The following is a 14,743-nucleotide window of genomic DNA, read 5'->3' as shown; positions in this document are numbered from 1 at the left end:
CATCTGAACGAAGAAACATCTGTGTAGCAAAGAGATAATTAGAGTTAGCATGTTTGGTGAAGGAGTGGAGGGGTTGTTATGTGATTAATGAAATAATATGGAGGAATGGAGCAAGCATAAATAGTTCAATATATTCAGATCAAGAACATCTCAGACACAAAATTACAGTTGCCTGGTTTATGCTGGTGATGTTTATCCATAGGATGATCACCTAAACTGTGTCTTTCCAGTGACTGAGCACACCATTGTTTTCTCATTTCCAGTACAATTCTATTTACAGAGATAATTTGTTCAAATAATGCAAACATGTGTATCAAAGCAGCATACCAAGAGGATATTGCTTGGTATCATTTGCAAGTCAGCAATCACTTGGAGAAGTTAATTCTAAGCTTGCCCTTCTAGATGCTCTATGATACTATGTCAGGATTCTTAAAAACTTATTGGGACAGAACCTAGAAACTAAGGGTTACAAATGAATGTATTTAACTGGCATTCTTTATATCCAAGCATATTAAAATATTTTTTAAGTACTGTTTTTCCCTTTATATTACCTTTCATCCAAAAATACTATCTTTAGTTAACTTGTGTGTAGTATTCAGAGCCTATAGAGCATACTTAATAGTTTATGGCTGCAAGACCTTAGGAAAAGCAGCAATAAGAATAGCTGAACGTAATTGCTGCAGTTTGGGAAGGAGCACAAACAGTGAGCACCAGGGAGGTATCCCGATGAACTGTGATCTTCCATCTCTTTAATTGTATTCCTCAAAGCTGGCAACTCTGTTTCTCTGTGCTTGCTAACAAATGCTGCCTTTACTCCTACCACGGCTGCTGTAACAGCAATATGAGACACGTGGTTATTTGATAACAAATCACAACGATTTCATTTTCCCCTCAGAACCATTGTAACACTTTCAGGTGCCACAGAACAGGCTCGGAGGTCATGAGCCAGATGCATCAGGTGTGATACCAAATAATGCAGCAGCCTTTTCCCGTTAGCTTCACGTGCAGATTATTTCAGATGGAATGGTAAAAGATAACAAAGGCACTACATACAAGCCAACTGCTACTTATTAAATTGCTGTTTCTTGATAAGCAAGGCAGAATGTTCTTCCTCTAGAAACTGGAAGACCCCAATCAAATTACCACTCCATTTGTGGGGGCAAACTGCCTACAGAGATACTTTTTTCAGCTGAACACCTTAGTACTGGTTATTATAAAAATTGTCACATTTGATTTGAGGCCTCAGGTGCAACTCTGAAACAAAGGACGAGTTTCTAACTTGTGATGGATGGTACCAATCACTGTGTGACTCAGGCTGTTCCTATGGTTTCACACATAGCATGCAGCACAGTGCATATTCTGGATACTATCAGAGTGTGTGGGCAGGCATTTCTCTTTAGGATCTGCTCCAGAATTGTTTGTTTGCAGTAGTTTATGGTTTGGGTCATCTATTATGGTGTTGTGATTGCTGCCTCCATTCTCCAAAGATTTTTTTCAGAGATGTGTCAGGACTTGGCATCCAATTTTTCATTTGTTTTCAAAAAAACCTACTTCAGTTTCTTGTGCTTCTTACCAGCAGAGGATGTGTGACTCTGGCAGGAGAATGCTTAACACAGTCCTAGAGAGCAGCCTGTGTGTGCAAGTGTGCATATGCACACCCATACTAAAGAAATCCCATCCCTAGGAACGCTCCCCACAGGCCCACAGAGGCTTCCTGTTCCAAACAGGAGCACACAGCAGCTGCTGGCTGGATGCAGTCACAGGGGTTGTGTAATGCTAGCCAGCAATGTTGTGCCCTGGCTCCTTCCTTCTTCATTGCTTTCAGTCTTTCCAATGTCTGTAGAAAAGAGTAGGTGTGGCAGGAGAGTTGCCTTAGCTGTGCAATAGAGGTACTGTTCCATCATTCTTAAAACAATTCAGATTTTTTTGCCTTTCTCCCCCTCCTGAGTCAGGGTCACCCACCCACCGGGCAGCTCTGGGTAGGGACTTCTGCTGCACCTCCATGCAGCCTCTCATCTGGGCATGCCTGGCAAGGGACAAGCTGGCCAAGCCTATTGCTTGCTCCATTTGAATTTCCCCAGTTTCTGAACATCAGGATTTGCTAAAGCTAGGTACATTTAAACTGTGTTGTTTGGTTTTTTCCCCCCCAGTTATTGGAAAGTTGGTCTGAGTTATACGATAGCATTTGAAATAAAGTTATTAAAATTTATTGTTTCATAGATTCTGCAGCTGATAGAACCATTGCAGTCCCGTGGGAAGCAGAAGCAAAATCAGTTGGATAAACATATAAAAATGTGCAATTATTTTTAACTAGTGGATGAAACACCGGAGAGAAATAGTTTCTATTTCACGTGGCTGTAATTGAATAGATTAAACCCAAGGATGGTTCATTTCTTTGGGCTGTTTGATATTTTCCTTTCAAAAGCAGTGACTGGTGGTGACTGGAGGTGGGTAATTAGTTCTGGCATGCAAAGGGGGCTCATCGACCTGGCTCCTGTGATGGGTAAATCCAGATGCCAGGTGACTCAAATCACAGCAGGCAAAAGAGTAGCCTGCCTGTCTGAATGAAATATGGGCAGTGTAGTTTCTAATGTTTGCAGTTACACCTTTTGGCATTGCTCAGTCAATCAAAATGTGTAATTAGCCAAAAAAAAGGGCATTGAGGCTGCATCCCACAGGAGTGTCAGAGAACATCCGCTGTGCACTACACACTGAAGTGCACAAGCCTGATCTCAGTGGAGTCACAGTGTATCCAGGGATTCAAATGAGAACAGATTTATTACACTTTAGTGAGGGCCCAAAAGAGCAGTGTGTAAGCCAGGCATCCTACTGAGAAGGTGATGTTCTGCCATCTGACAGGCACAGACAACCACTCCAAGTCTCTGCACAGAGGGATCTTGGCATCAGCAAGGGGCAAAAAAGGTACAAGAAAATGAAGCTGCAGCACAGAATACAGCAAAAGCACAATCTCTTCTGTCCTCTTCTGCTCCTTTACTCTTATTTCAGCCTCATTAGATCACCTAACAGTTTTTCTAAGAAAGCACATTTTCCTATACTATCCAGCTATGGGAGCCCCTGAGAAGTTTAATCATCCAGCTCAGCAGAGAAAGCCCCACAGCCTCACACAGGACACTGTGTGTCAGAAAACACAGGCTGTGGAGACTGGGCTGGACTTGCTAAAATAATGTATGAGGGGTCTGTGCTGCTCCAGAGACAGGAAACCAGCTGCCCAAGCTGACAGTGAGAAGGGAGATTGCATGTTTATCTATGCACGTAGGCCATTTTGAAATAATTTTCTCTAGTTCTTTGTTCCTTTTCCTAATAAGCCAACTTGTTTATCACTATAGCAACCAGTGACAGATTCCTGGAAAGAAGAGCTGCAAATGCCCATTTGGACCTCTGTGGTCCCAGGTGGTTGGTAGGAGCAAGGTGTCACACCTGCCCCCCAGAGCTCTGAAATGCCATGCAGGGAAAGAGCAGGGTGAGGCAGGTGTGACAGGGTGTGACACAGTGGGAGGGGGATGTGCACAGTGAACAGGGCTAAGCACAGCTCAATGGAAGCCATCACAAGCCTAAAGATTTTTGTTTTAAATGAAAATAAACCTGTTATACACAAGGCAAAGTTTGAAGTGCAGAACCAAATCCTGAACTGGAAAGATTCAATTATTTCAATTATCCTTCTGTGCCATGGGCTCTGGTGATGAGGACTGGAAGAGGTGGGGAATGCATGTACAAACAACCTGCTCAGAGGAGGTCCTGCAGGATGGGTATGGATGGAAATCAACACCCTCAGCAAACATCTGCTGGCAGCAAACACATCTGAAACCTGCACCAGTGACCTTCTTGCTGGCACTGAGCCACATTCCAGGTGACATCTCACAACTACAACATTTGTTCAAGGGGCAAAGGTTTGTGGGGCTGAGAAAAATGTGGTATGCAGAGACAACCCTCAGGGGCAACACAGTTGCACAAAAATGAAAGTGTTTCTTTGCTTATCTACCTAGAAAAATTCATGCACAACCCATTCCACCAAATTTCCCTCCCTCTCCGCACCCCCCCCTGCCCCATTTACAGGAATGTTGGCAGAAATGCAAACTCTTCATCTTCTTTTAAATCTGCCTTTTTGGATAATATTGAAGAGGACCATTCTTATGCTGTTTGCCTGCCCCTCCCCTGTGTTCACTTAACTCATATCAGAAGCCTCTGAGCTCTCCTTATGTTCTGGCACCTACTCAGTTTGCTTATATTTTGAGTAGGCCCTGAGTATGAAGAGATGAACATTAAAAGCTGTATGTTTGAAAAAGGCTACTTGACCCTTGGTCTTCATATGGAGAGGGTTGATTTTTTTTTTTTTTAATATAATGTTGTATTAATGAGGTAATGTTGTTGTAGCACCAGTGTCCTACTGAATGCCAAGGGAGCTTTTAAGGAGACATATCTTCTAGTAGACCACATGATACAGTAAAAAAGAACCCAAGCAGATGAGTGTTCAGGCATACAAATTTTTCTTTGGGTCTCAAAGAGCCCTCAAAAAAAAAAAAAAAGCCCTCAAAAGACAAACAGTTTCAAGATACTTTATGGAATTACTCCTCATGAAGAAAATGTTTTCTTTGACAGTGTTGGGATTTTTTTCTAAGGACCTCAAGCTGATGATTTGTGTTTTGGCTTGGTTTGGCTTGGTTTAGTTTGTTTTTTGTCCTTGAGAAGTCAAAGATTCTGTTCCAGTTTCTCTTGAAATCATAAAGGAACCTCCCACCTCTTTATGTTTCAGATCTGCTTGAGGCTTTATTGACAGAATGAATAGTTTTGGCATAACCAGGCACGGGCTTAAACCAGCACTGCCAGATGCAATCAAACTTCTCAGCAAGCATGATTCTCCCTACCTGAAGACTAAATCAATGCTGTGTGAATCTGTTATCTTCCATCTCACTGCTCAAAACCGGATCTGGGCTGACAGCAGGAACACTGAGACAGCTTGCAATCACCATGGTAAGTGGGTATTATATGACAAGGCTTGCAAACTCTCTTGCAAGTCAGCTGGATGACACCTCATATTGTGAACCTGCAGATAGGAAAGTTTCCTGTCTTCCTGGTTAGATTTCATAACATAATATTTAATTCTGGGTTGGCCCTTACTATACAAAAATGACTGGCTGACACTGCTGTGATTTTACATAAAGATGTATTTTGAAAATGGTGCTGAAGATGTATCTCTGAGGTGATAAGTGGTTTATGGCATCTCTGAGTGATTTATGGCACTGTAGTGTTTGAGCAGTTGGACACTGTCACATCATTTCAAAGACCTAGGGCATACACCTGCCTCCCCAAACCTGAAGTTTGGGGAGCTAGTTGGCAAGACTGGAGATATCTCTTTATCTTATATTTTTATGTGTGTTGTATAAGTAATTGTATCAGATCCTGGTAGACATTAGGCAGGCAATGTGAAAAGGCACATACGAAGTTGTGATCTCTGTCCAATAACCCTGTAAGTCCCAAAACAACCAAGGATTTATTATGGCTAGGGAAGAGCAGGCACCTTTTCAAATCATCTCCTCCCTAAGCTCACATTTTTCTCCTCTAGACAGGTTTGCCTGTGCAGATCCAATACAAAAAAGAGAGAGGAGTTTGCTGCCTCCTGGTGCAGACTGTGAATGGTGGTGCTTCTAAGGCAGTGAAGATGGCATTCTTGTCTGGGGCAAGACCGGCCATGAAAAAAGGGTCACACTGTATCAACGCCAAGCAGAAACTCATGGGTGGGGTGAGTTCCTTGAAACTCTGCTGCTTTTTTCCTCTAAAATACTCTAGATGAAAAGAAGGGACAGCTGGCCTTGGTCAGCACCCAGTTGGCCTGCCTGCCTTGTCAATGTCTGTGGATCACTGCTGCCTTTCCATCTGTTCATGGCATCTTCTCCCACGCCAAAATTCTCATTGAACCCGAGCAGTGGCCATGATACAGTAAATATAAAAGTTACACAGAACCCTTGCACTGAGCTGGCACACTCAGCTGAGATTAGCTGGGCTCAAGCAGCCCTGAGGAACAGGCTCTGTGTTGGTGGCATTTGCAGCACTGCCACTGAGCTGCAGAGATAATATATTGCTCCTTCCCCCTTCGCTCACCTCCCCAGTATTTCTTCTGTGTCCCAGCAGGATGTCTCTGGAGCCTTCCAGCTTGTCAAGCTCAGCACACTGCTCTGTGCTTGAAAGCATATGGCCAACAAAACAAAGAGCTTGCAGCTGGAATTTGAATGTGGCACAAACTGAACTGCTTTAAAAAATCAAGGTATGTTGCTAGGAAGAAACAAATTGTAAAGGTGCCAGACACAAAGGGAAATGTAGACCAACTACTGGTCTCAAGTCAGAAGCAATTGTCTAAACTTCCCATGATGACAATCCAGCCATCTCCTGATGCAGTACCTAACTGTGCTGATGGTAGCAAAGTTCTCCTGATATTTTACATGAGCCTTATGTTCATAGGTTACTGTCTCCTTGCAAATTGAAAATAGCTGGCCACTTTCCCATTTTTAGCAACATTTAGAGAACCAGCACCAATACCTCCCCTTCATATCTGCTTTTCTATAAAAACCATGTTTTTCATAGAAATTATTTTTTAAATTAATAATAAATAAAGGTCTTTTCACTACATCTGTATGTTTCTTAAAATGTGGACTTCAAGACAAGAAATATTATTCTGATCAAGATCATATCATGCCATGTCAAGGACAATATTTATTATACATGTCAAGGACAATATTTAGCATACTTGCCTTTCATATGATAATTGGAAGAGTTAGATTCTTTTTGTTATCTGCTATGAGTCCATTTCTATGATAGTCTTCCATAGTCAGGTGTTCTGTACATAATCCTACTCTCTCCTTTTCAAAGTGATCATATGGCTGTGTTTCTCAGGATAGTTCTTGTTCATGTCCTTTTTCTTAGACTTTTCCCCTTTCCTCACAAACTCACAAAATGTTCAGTGATTTCTGTGATTTTTTTCCACATGAAAAGCAATTTAAGTAATTTCAGCTCATCCAAGTATTCCTTAAAATATTTTTTCCTATTCCCAGACTGTTTTCTTGTTATTCACTTTAAAGATTGTTAGCCAATAGATCACAGTTAATGTCTTTAGGAAAGATTAATTCAGTCCTATTTAGGCTATAATATTTGAAAATATATCTTTAATATTTGTGTTAATTTAATGGAATTTTAAAAGTTTTCTAAATTACCCTTTCCAGTACCTGCAAATTGTGGAAAATAAATCATGGCCTTTCTCTTCCTCAAAACGTTCTGATTTTGAAAACTTGTAAGCCAACTGTCACTCTGAAATGTGATCAACAAATTCCCCACAGGATCATCACAGAAGGTGTGATGGAAAGCTGGGGTAAAATACAGCAGCAGAGACTTTTTCTGTAGGTTGCTGATAGGCTCATACACTCACTCCCTGGTGATTTGCCTTTGTGCTTGCAGTTGATGCATGAGTGCAGGAAAAGTGAGAGTCATACTTTAGTCAGGATGCAGGATGAAAGAGCAGACTGGGGATGGGAGAGCTCTCACAACTTCCCAAACCTGCGGTACCTGGGGTGTAATGTAGGAGAAAAATCCTGCACAAATCCCCCCAAAAGAGCTGCTGAAGGCCTGTGACAGATTAGTGATGCAGATTCTGGCTTTCCAAGGGTGAGAGGATGTCTCGGAAGCTGTGGGCAAACATGGATCAGGTAGATTTAAAAAGGCTCAGGACAGCTTCAGGGGGTGGGGAATGGGAGGAAAAGGCTCTTCTTCATCACTAGGCAAAGGATGAGGACATGCTGTTATTCCCAGGAGTTATTTTTCCAAGGACAATTTGCCCTCGGGAACTTTTGTTTTGTTAATAAGGATGTGGCCAAGCTAAGCAATTTTCTCTAAGTCATTGTGTGCATTTCTTTCTCAAACCATGTCCATGGCAAATTATGTATAATTGGTCTGTAAGGCTCTCTGTGTCCTGCCTAATCTGCTGTTTACTGATATGGTCTTTATCAACACTGACAGCTCTTTTGGTGATGATTTTGTCACCTCTAACAGAATGTAAACAGTGATTATGTAAACAGCTTACACTCCTATTCACCATGTTGGAGCACTTTGATTTCTTATCTCTTTAAGGGTGAGGGCTGTATACAGAGATGTGGTAGCACTCACTGCAATTCTTTGGTGCTGGATGAAAGCACAGCCCTGCCTTAGGGATGGGCCACCCCTGCTGTGCTCTGCAGGGCTGCACGTAGGGCTGCGACTGTAGGCGGCACTTGGGGCATATTGTCACACAGATCAGTCCCTCCTTCAGAGCACAGGTCTAAGCCAGATGTTGGCATGCTAGGGACCTTCTCTGATAGGACAAGAAGCAGGTCCCAAATAAAAATATACCCTCATCCAACCCCATGTGCCAGTGTAATGATACCAAAGCTTTCAGAGACGTGCATTACCAAAATTAGGTATTTCCAAATAGATTTCTTGCCCTGCAACTTGCAGTTCAGTACATATCACTGAGATACTATATGCAGAAATTTTGGGGGTTTTCTTTCATGGCAGGTGGAAATTTATGTTTTAAGGAATATTATTCTTTCAGAAATCCTTATCTAGTTTTGGCATTTGAGAAGAAAAAAGCATTTCATCCTTTTTGTGAAAACAAGGCAAAGTTGTATCTGTCACAACCTTCATCTCAAATTACTTTTTGTAATTCTCAAGTAGTCCAGTTTAACATAGTTCAGCTATTTGCCTGAATTTTTCATTAAAAATGAGACACAGTATAATTCTCAAATGGCACAGTTTAACACACCAGCTCTTCCAAAACTGCATGTATCTGTTATGTATAGTATAAAAATAAAAGTCTCATGAACTTGCTCTCTCAATACTGGATACTGGAACTACACCATTTTAAATGTGTTTTTTGTTCTTCCATATTTAGTCCTGCTCCTATTCCAAAGAGGAGTGTAATTATTCCACTACATCATAGAAACCTCTGCAGTGTAAGGTTGAAAATGACCTCAAGAAATCATTTCATCTAGTGATTCCTACATGTATTAGCTAGTGGGGGATAACTTAATTCTATAGCTGATTATGGGCAACTGAACTCCAGGCTCATGGGCCAGCAGGTATCCTAAGATCTTCATATGGGTATCTTGAGACCAGGAACATCTGCTTATCACCTCCTCTTGCAGATTTGGGTGTATCCTACTGCCACCTTTGTAATTCATACGATTTGTTCTTGGCTCCTTCATTTTCAAGGTGATCCTTGAGGAGAGAATGAGCTCTGAGCAGACAAACAGCACGGGCCACAGCCTGCTCCCAACCATCCCCCTTCTTAAATAGCTCTGGTCCTTCCTTGGCCAGGGAAGATGACAATGACATTCACCCACCATAGGAGAGATCTTTCTGTGCAACTGTGAGCTGGTCAGAGGCTGCCACGTCCAAAGGTCCAGCCAGGTCTCGCTGGCTTCTGGCTGGCAACACACTGGCTGGCAACACACTATCCAAGCAATCTATGGATGATCATCAGGACAAGCATCCCTGATTTAGTCTATGCCCATCCTTGAGGCAAAATTGAACAGACTCACACCATCCTCATCTGCTCTTAAAAACATTCAGTGTAGAGGATGCTGGCTGCCTCTGCGGTTAGCAATGCTCAACTGGCCTTTCAATTAAAAGGACAATGTCTAATCTACATTATCTTCCCTCAGCAAATGAGATTACTTGTTTATCTGATGATTTTGGAGAAAGAGCACATATCTCATGCATGTGAAGGTTCACATCATCCTTGACTTTCTAGACAATAGATTCAATTCTTTCAGCCATTCCCAAGAAGTCACATGCCTTAGGATAGGTGTTGCTCCCCTCTGAGCTCTGTGATTCATGGAGCTACATTCTTCTAAAAATACCTAGCCCAAAAATGGACACAGATTTCCAGCTGAGGTCACTAGTGCCAAGCTGAGTAAAAGGACAAGTTCCTATATTTTATACCTGTTAATGCATCCCAGAAGGGTATTTGAATGTCTTGCAGCAGCACTATATTTAGCACCAATTGCAATCTATTGTCATCTTCTGAATCCTTTTCTGCAGCAGAAAAGAAAAAACACATCAGAACAACTTCTACAGGGCCCTAACTCTTGACTCATCACATTTAAAGACACACTGAATGACAAACTCAGGCAGTAATTTGCAATCAGTTGTACATACACCTCATAATTTTATCTGAATCATTTTTCTTCAGCTTGCTTTTGAAAACATTCTGTGGGATTATCAAAAGCTGTGGTACAGTCAATATAAATTCTGTCTGTGGTTCCTCAAGGTTTTGCTAGGTTTCTATTCATGTTTTAGATTTTTTTTGGATGGGATCATGAGATTTGCTCTTTAAAAACTTGTATATTTTCTGTTTTGTTGGTCATTAAGTGACTGCTCAGTGAGAGCATTTCCAGGTACTGAAGTTAAACTCATCCATCACTGTATGTCCCGTAGATTTCTTTCTAGCCTTGCCCTAAACATAGGGGGTTTTTCACTTTTCACAGTAAAAACCTCCCTGTCCACCTGCAATTTTCATAAATGATCATTAACAGTTGAGAGGTTGCTCAGGATAAATCCTGAACACTCTTGGAGAAATTTCCTCAGAACAAGCTCATGTGAATAGAGCTAGCCTGTGCTAATCTATCCTGTCCTCTTGTTGAAATTAATTTCATGGATGCACCTGGTCAAAATTAACTTTATTTTGGGATTGATAAAGGAAAAAAAAAAAACAACTCTACTGAGTGTCCATCAATCATATTGCTTTTAAAATAGTATGCATTCTTAAATAGACTTTTCAGAAAATCTCATCTATGATGTAGATCCTCATGAACAAACACAATTCATTGATTTCAAATTCCACCCTGAGCTCTGTCTGATAAATATGTTAATTTCACTATTGTAACTAGATTGCAATATAGAGATGGAGTCACAGTCACCAAATTCATTCCATGAGACTAGTCCTTTTTAGATCACTATTTAAAGTTTGAATTATTTCTCTTTCTCAGAATCCTTTAAAGGATTAAGTATTAAATTATATATATTATTTTAAGAGCTGGATTTGCTAGTCCTTTCTCTCCTCATAATTCATTGCCTTCACTTCTACCTGTATTTATAGTGTGCATGAATTACTTTGCTCAGGCAGAAAGCAAGATTAAAATACTTTTGAAAATCAGTTAATATCTCTGCTTGGATGCATCACATAGCAATGATCATCCCTATTTTTTCAGCTTCCTCATGTTCTTGAGAGGCTTTTTGTGACTGATATAAATTTTACTCTTCTACATTTTTATGCAGGTTTTTTTTTTATGTTTAAACAAAGCTTCTCCTTCTTATGCCAGAGGTTTTTTTTCTCTGATAGATACAAAACACCACCTGGGTGTGCTCCTTTTGCTCACACATAGGCTCTCCATACAGATGTGTATTCACAATGTCAGGTCAGATGCCAAGAGTAACTTTAATTTCTAAATGAAATTTTTGCCATTTGGTAGCTTGGTGCAGGCACTGCCACTGACTTTAAGAGTGTCATCAGCCACTGTTTGTGCAAAGCCTTCCATGAAACATTCCTGTTGTGTCATTCTTATGACTACAGGGTAAATGCAGGCATTTGCCCTCACTTGCTCACCTTTTCGTTTCAAGGAACAGAAGTCTCAGAGTGCACCAGGATGAAGGTCTCACAGCACTGGTTGCACATAAAGAAGCTCCAGTCACAGCATAATCTAACTTCAGAGACAATAAGTGACTTTAGCACAGAGGTAGAAAACTAAAGGAAGCTTGAGAAGTTTTTAAGCTCTTACAGAAAAGTAAGATACTTCCCTCAATGCTAAATAGGCTTTTTTTGTGTGTTTAACAGACCTTTTCTCCTCAAAAAGTAGCTATGTGCTTTTATACCTTCTAGGAACTGCTGCTCTAGACAGAAATGCAATAAACCAGGCATTTTCATTATGAAAACCTTTTCTTCAGCTGCTTCTAGCTTTCTGGAAATAAAACTGGTGTGATTTCTTACCATCACAATTAAGAGAAAACAAAGAAAAAAGAAGCAGACACTAAAGTGACATGAGGAACATGTGAAATATTTAAGAAGCAGAAAAAGGACCCCAGAAATAAAGGTTGTCCAGTCTCTCAGATTTAAAAACATAAAGATAAAGTAAAGTAAGTTTAGGGAAAGTGATATCACTTTTCTGACAAGAGTCTTCTTTGCAGAAAATTGCATGAAGTTAAATTACCTACCTGGTACCCCTTGAAAAAATTAAACAGCACTGGCTCAGAGTACAGCCCAGAAACCCAGGAGACCAAATTACTTCATCTGCCTTCCCTTGATGAGCAACTCTTCCCCAGTCACAGAAAAAAAGAAATATTCAAAGACAGCCCCCAAAACTTTTCAGGGCTTTGCCTGCTTCTTGCCTCTCTCCTCCTTCAGTGAGCCCTGGTCCAGGGGCTGTTCCTCACCCAGGGCTGCAGTGCTGATCCCAGCTGTGCTGCCCTTTGCTTTGTCACTGCCGGTGACCCAAGAGCGATACCTGAGTGCAGAGCACAGAACACAGCCCTGCCTAAAGGACACCTTCACAAGGAGAAGCTTCATCCTTTGCAATTCCCTATTCTTGTTTTCCTGAGGTCTCATTATCAAACCTTCCCAAAACAGAGTTGTGTTCAGTGCTCATTTAGTGCAGAGCATGAAAGGCTGGCAAAGGGCTCCCTCCTCTGTAGGTACTTCTGTCCCCTGCAGCTCCTTGGAGCTCTGCTCTTTCCTCCAGCAGCTGAGGACTCTTCCAGGTAACTGAGAGGCTCCCTGTATGAACTTGCAGAGGGTTTGACCTTACATGGACTCCTTAGTCCATAAATGCAGACAGACTTTTACACCTGCACAAGGTTCATGGCAAGGCTGGGGCCAAAATAATTCACACTGTGAAATATGTGTGTGCCACAGTCAGGCTCAGTTACTCATCCTAGCCTCACACCAGAAAAAGGTCTAGGGGTGAAACCAGGAGGAAGAAAATCAAATTAAACATCCAGAATAATACAATTTTCTTACATTGTTTTCTCCATGTCTCTGTCTTCCCCAAGCCACTTTTGTCAAATGCCCTATCTGATTGGTGCAGGATTGTTAGGCATGAGCATGGTCTGAAAAACAAATGTCACCCCCTGGAGAATTTTGCTGAGAATAATAGATCTGTGTGAAGGTCTAAATCAATAGAAGTCTTTCTGAATGCATTTCTAGGAAACCTAGAAATATCACCAGTGACTTTGACTAAAATACAAGGTGCTATTGTTTGGAAAGCAATTTATAGTTAAGTAATTTAAATTTCATAGCAAAGAAGACCATATAGTGAGAACTTCACCCACTGCAGGAGGGGGAAGATGGAGATGTTCAGGGACTGCAAATACCAGCACAATTTAGGTTTGACAGAGTTTTTTGGAGTTTGTTTTGTTTTGTTTGTTTGTTTGTTTTTTAAGAATGATTTCTGGATCCTATTTCAATCCCAATACCCTTTTCTGTCACCCTTGAATTTCAGCTTTTGCATATTTTTTCTCCCTAAGGTTTATTTTCTATCAGAGGATTACTTTCCCCTCTACTAAAAGCTTCTTTTAGGTTATCAGAGTAGGTGTTTAAGGTCTGCATTCTGTCACTTCTTATTTACATGTTTTTAAGTGTTTCTCCTAAAGCTTAAGCTTAACTGAAGGAGAAATAAATGTAGAGGCTATGCTACCATATAGTCAATGGAAATGCACACCAGGGATTCTTCCCCTTTTCCCACTATTAGGATTAGCATTTATGAAAGGTCTGATTCTCCTAACCTCAGTTTTGTTATCCAGTGCCACCCACAAACCTTTTTTTTGAGCTTCAGCACCATCTTGTTGACACCTAAAGTGGGGATGCATCCCCATGTGCCAGTTCCAGGATTCAATGAACCAGTTTTACTCTTGCATCTCTTTGACTGAGTAGCTCAGCAACTACCTTCAGTCCAAATCCAGCTGAGATGCCTCAAGCCTACCTTTTTCCCCTTCCAGAAGCATGTCCTCCCCATGAGGATATGTGCTAGTCATGCCAGCAATGAAGGGAGGAAAGAAATTGTCATTTCTATAGAAAATTGTGATTTCTATAGAAATTGTGATTTCTATAGACTGACTGAAGTGATGCCAGCAGGTGGATGGCAGTGAGGGCAGGAATCACAGGGCCAGAGAGGGAGGAGAAAGGGATTTCATACCACTTGGTGCTCCCACCTGATATGATGGGAAGTGTTGTTCAGAGCTCTCCCATGCTGTGGAGCTGCTGACCCCGAATTTCTCTCTTTCTAAAACTGAGGTTTCACTGATCACCAGGGTATTAAATAAAATATGGAGTCTGCTTTCTTCAGCCATTTCAGTTCTTTCCCTTAGTTTATGAAAGAGTATTTCTAGTGTTTCTCTTGGGAGACAGACTACATAGTGTGTTTAAAAGGAGGCATCATTCCCTTGCACCCTGTGCCTTCACATCCCTGCCCATTCCTCTGTGACCTGCCTTTCAAGGGGTCAGGCTGGCCAGGAGCACAGCAGAGGAGGAGGGGGACCACAGCACTGGCTGCAGGGACCACTGCTGGTACCAGGATCCCCGTGGTCAACAGAACTTGATGGCATCCATGTACTCTGGGGGGGGGCTCAGTTAGGTCAGCCCTGCAGCAAAGCCCTATGATGAGCTGAAGGCTAAAGGCTGGCTTTACCCCCATGCTGCTATGAGCTGTGT

General features: G+C 41.5%; 1 long non-coding RNA gene across 1 annotated transcript in view; it reads left to right on the top strand.

The window, feature by feature from the left end:
- LOC139598603 (uncharacterized) overlaps window positions 1-14,743 on the top strand; it is a 163,625-nt gene that overhangs the window by 2,813 nt on the left and 146,069 nt on the right. The window contains exons 2-3 of the long non-coding RNA XR_011681956.1: window positions 4,772-4,989; window positions 5,582-5,758. This is a non-coding gene — a long non-coding RNA (uncharacterized lncRNA). The remainder of the gene's footprint in view (window positions 1-4,771; window positions 4,990-5,581; window positions 5,759-14,743) is intronic.

Source organism: Agelaius tricolor, unplaced genomic scaffold (assembly GCF_023055355.1).
Source record: "Agelaius tricolor isolate 1412-34295 unplaced genomic scaffold, bAgeTri1.0.p SCAF_1, whole genome shotgun sequence".
Lineage (NCBI taxonomy): Eukaryota > Metazoa > Chordata > Aves > Passeriformes > Icteridae > Agelaius > Agelaius tricolor.
The sequence above is the reverse complement of the archived record's forward strand: the minus strand, read 5'-3'. Positions and strand labels throughout refer to the sequence as shown.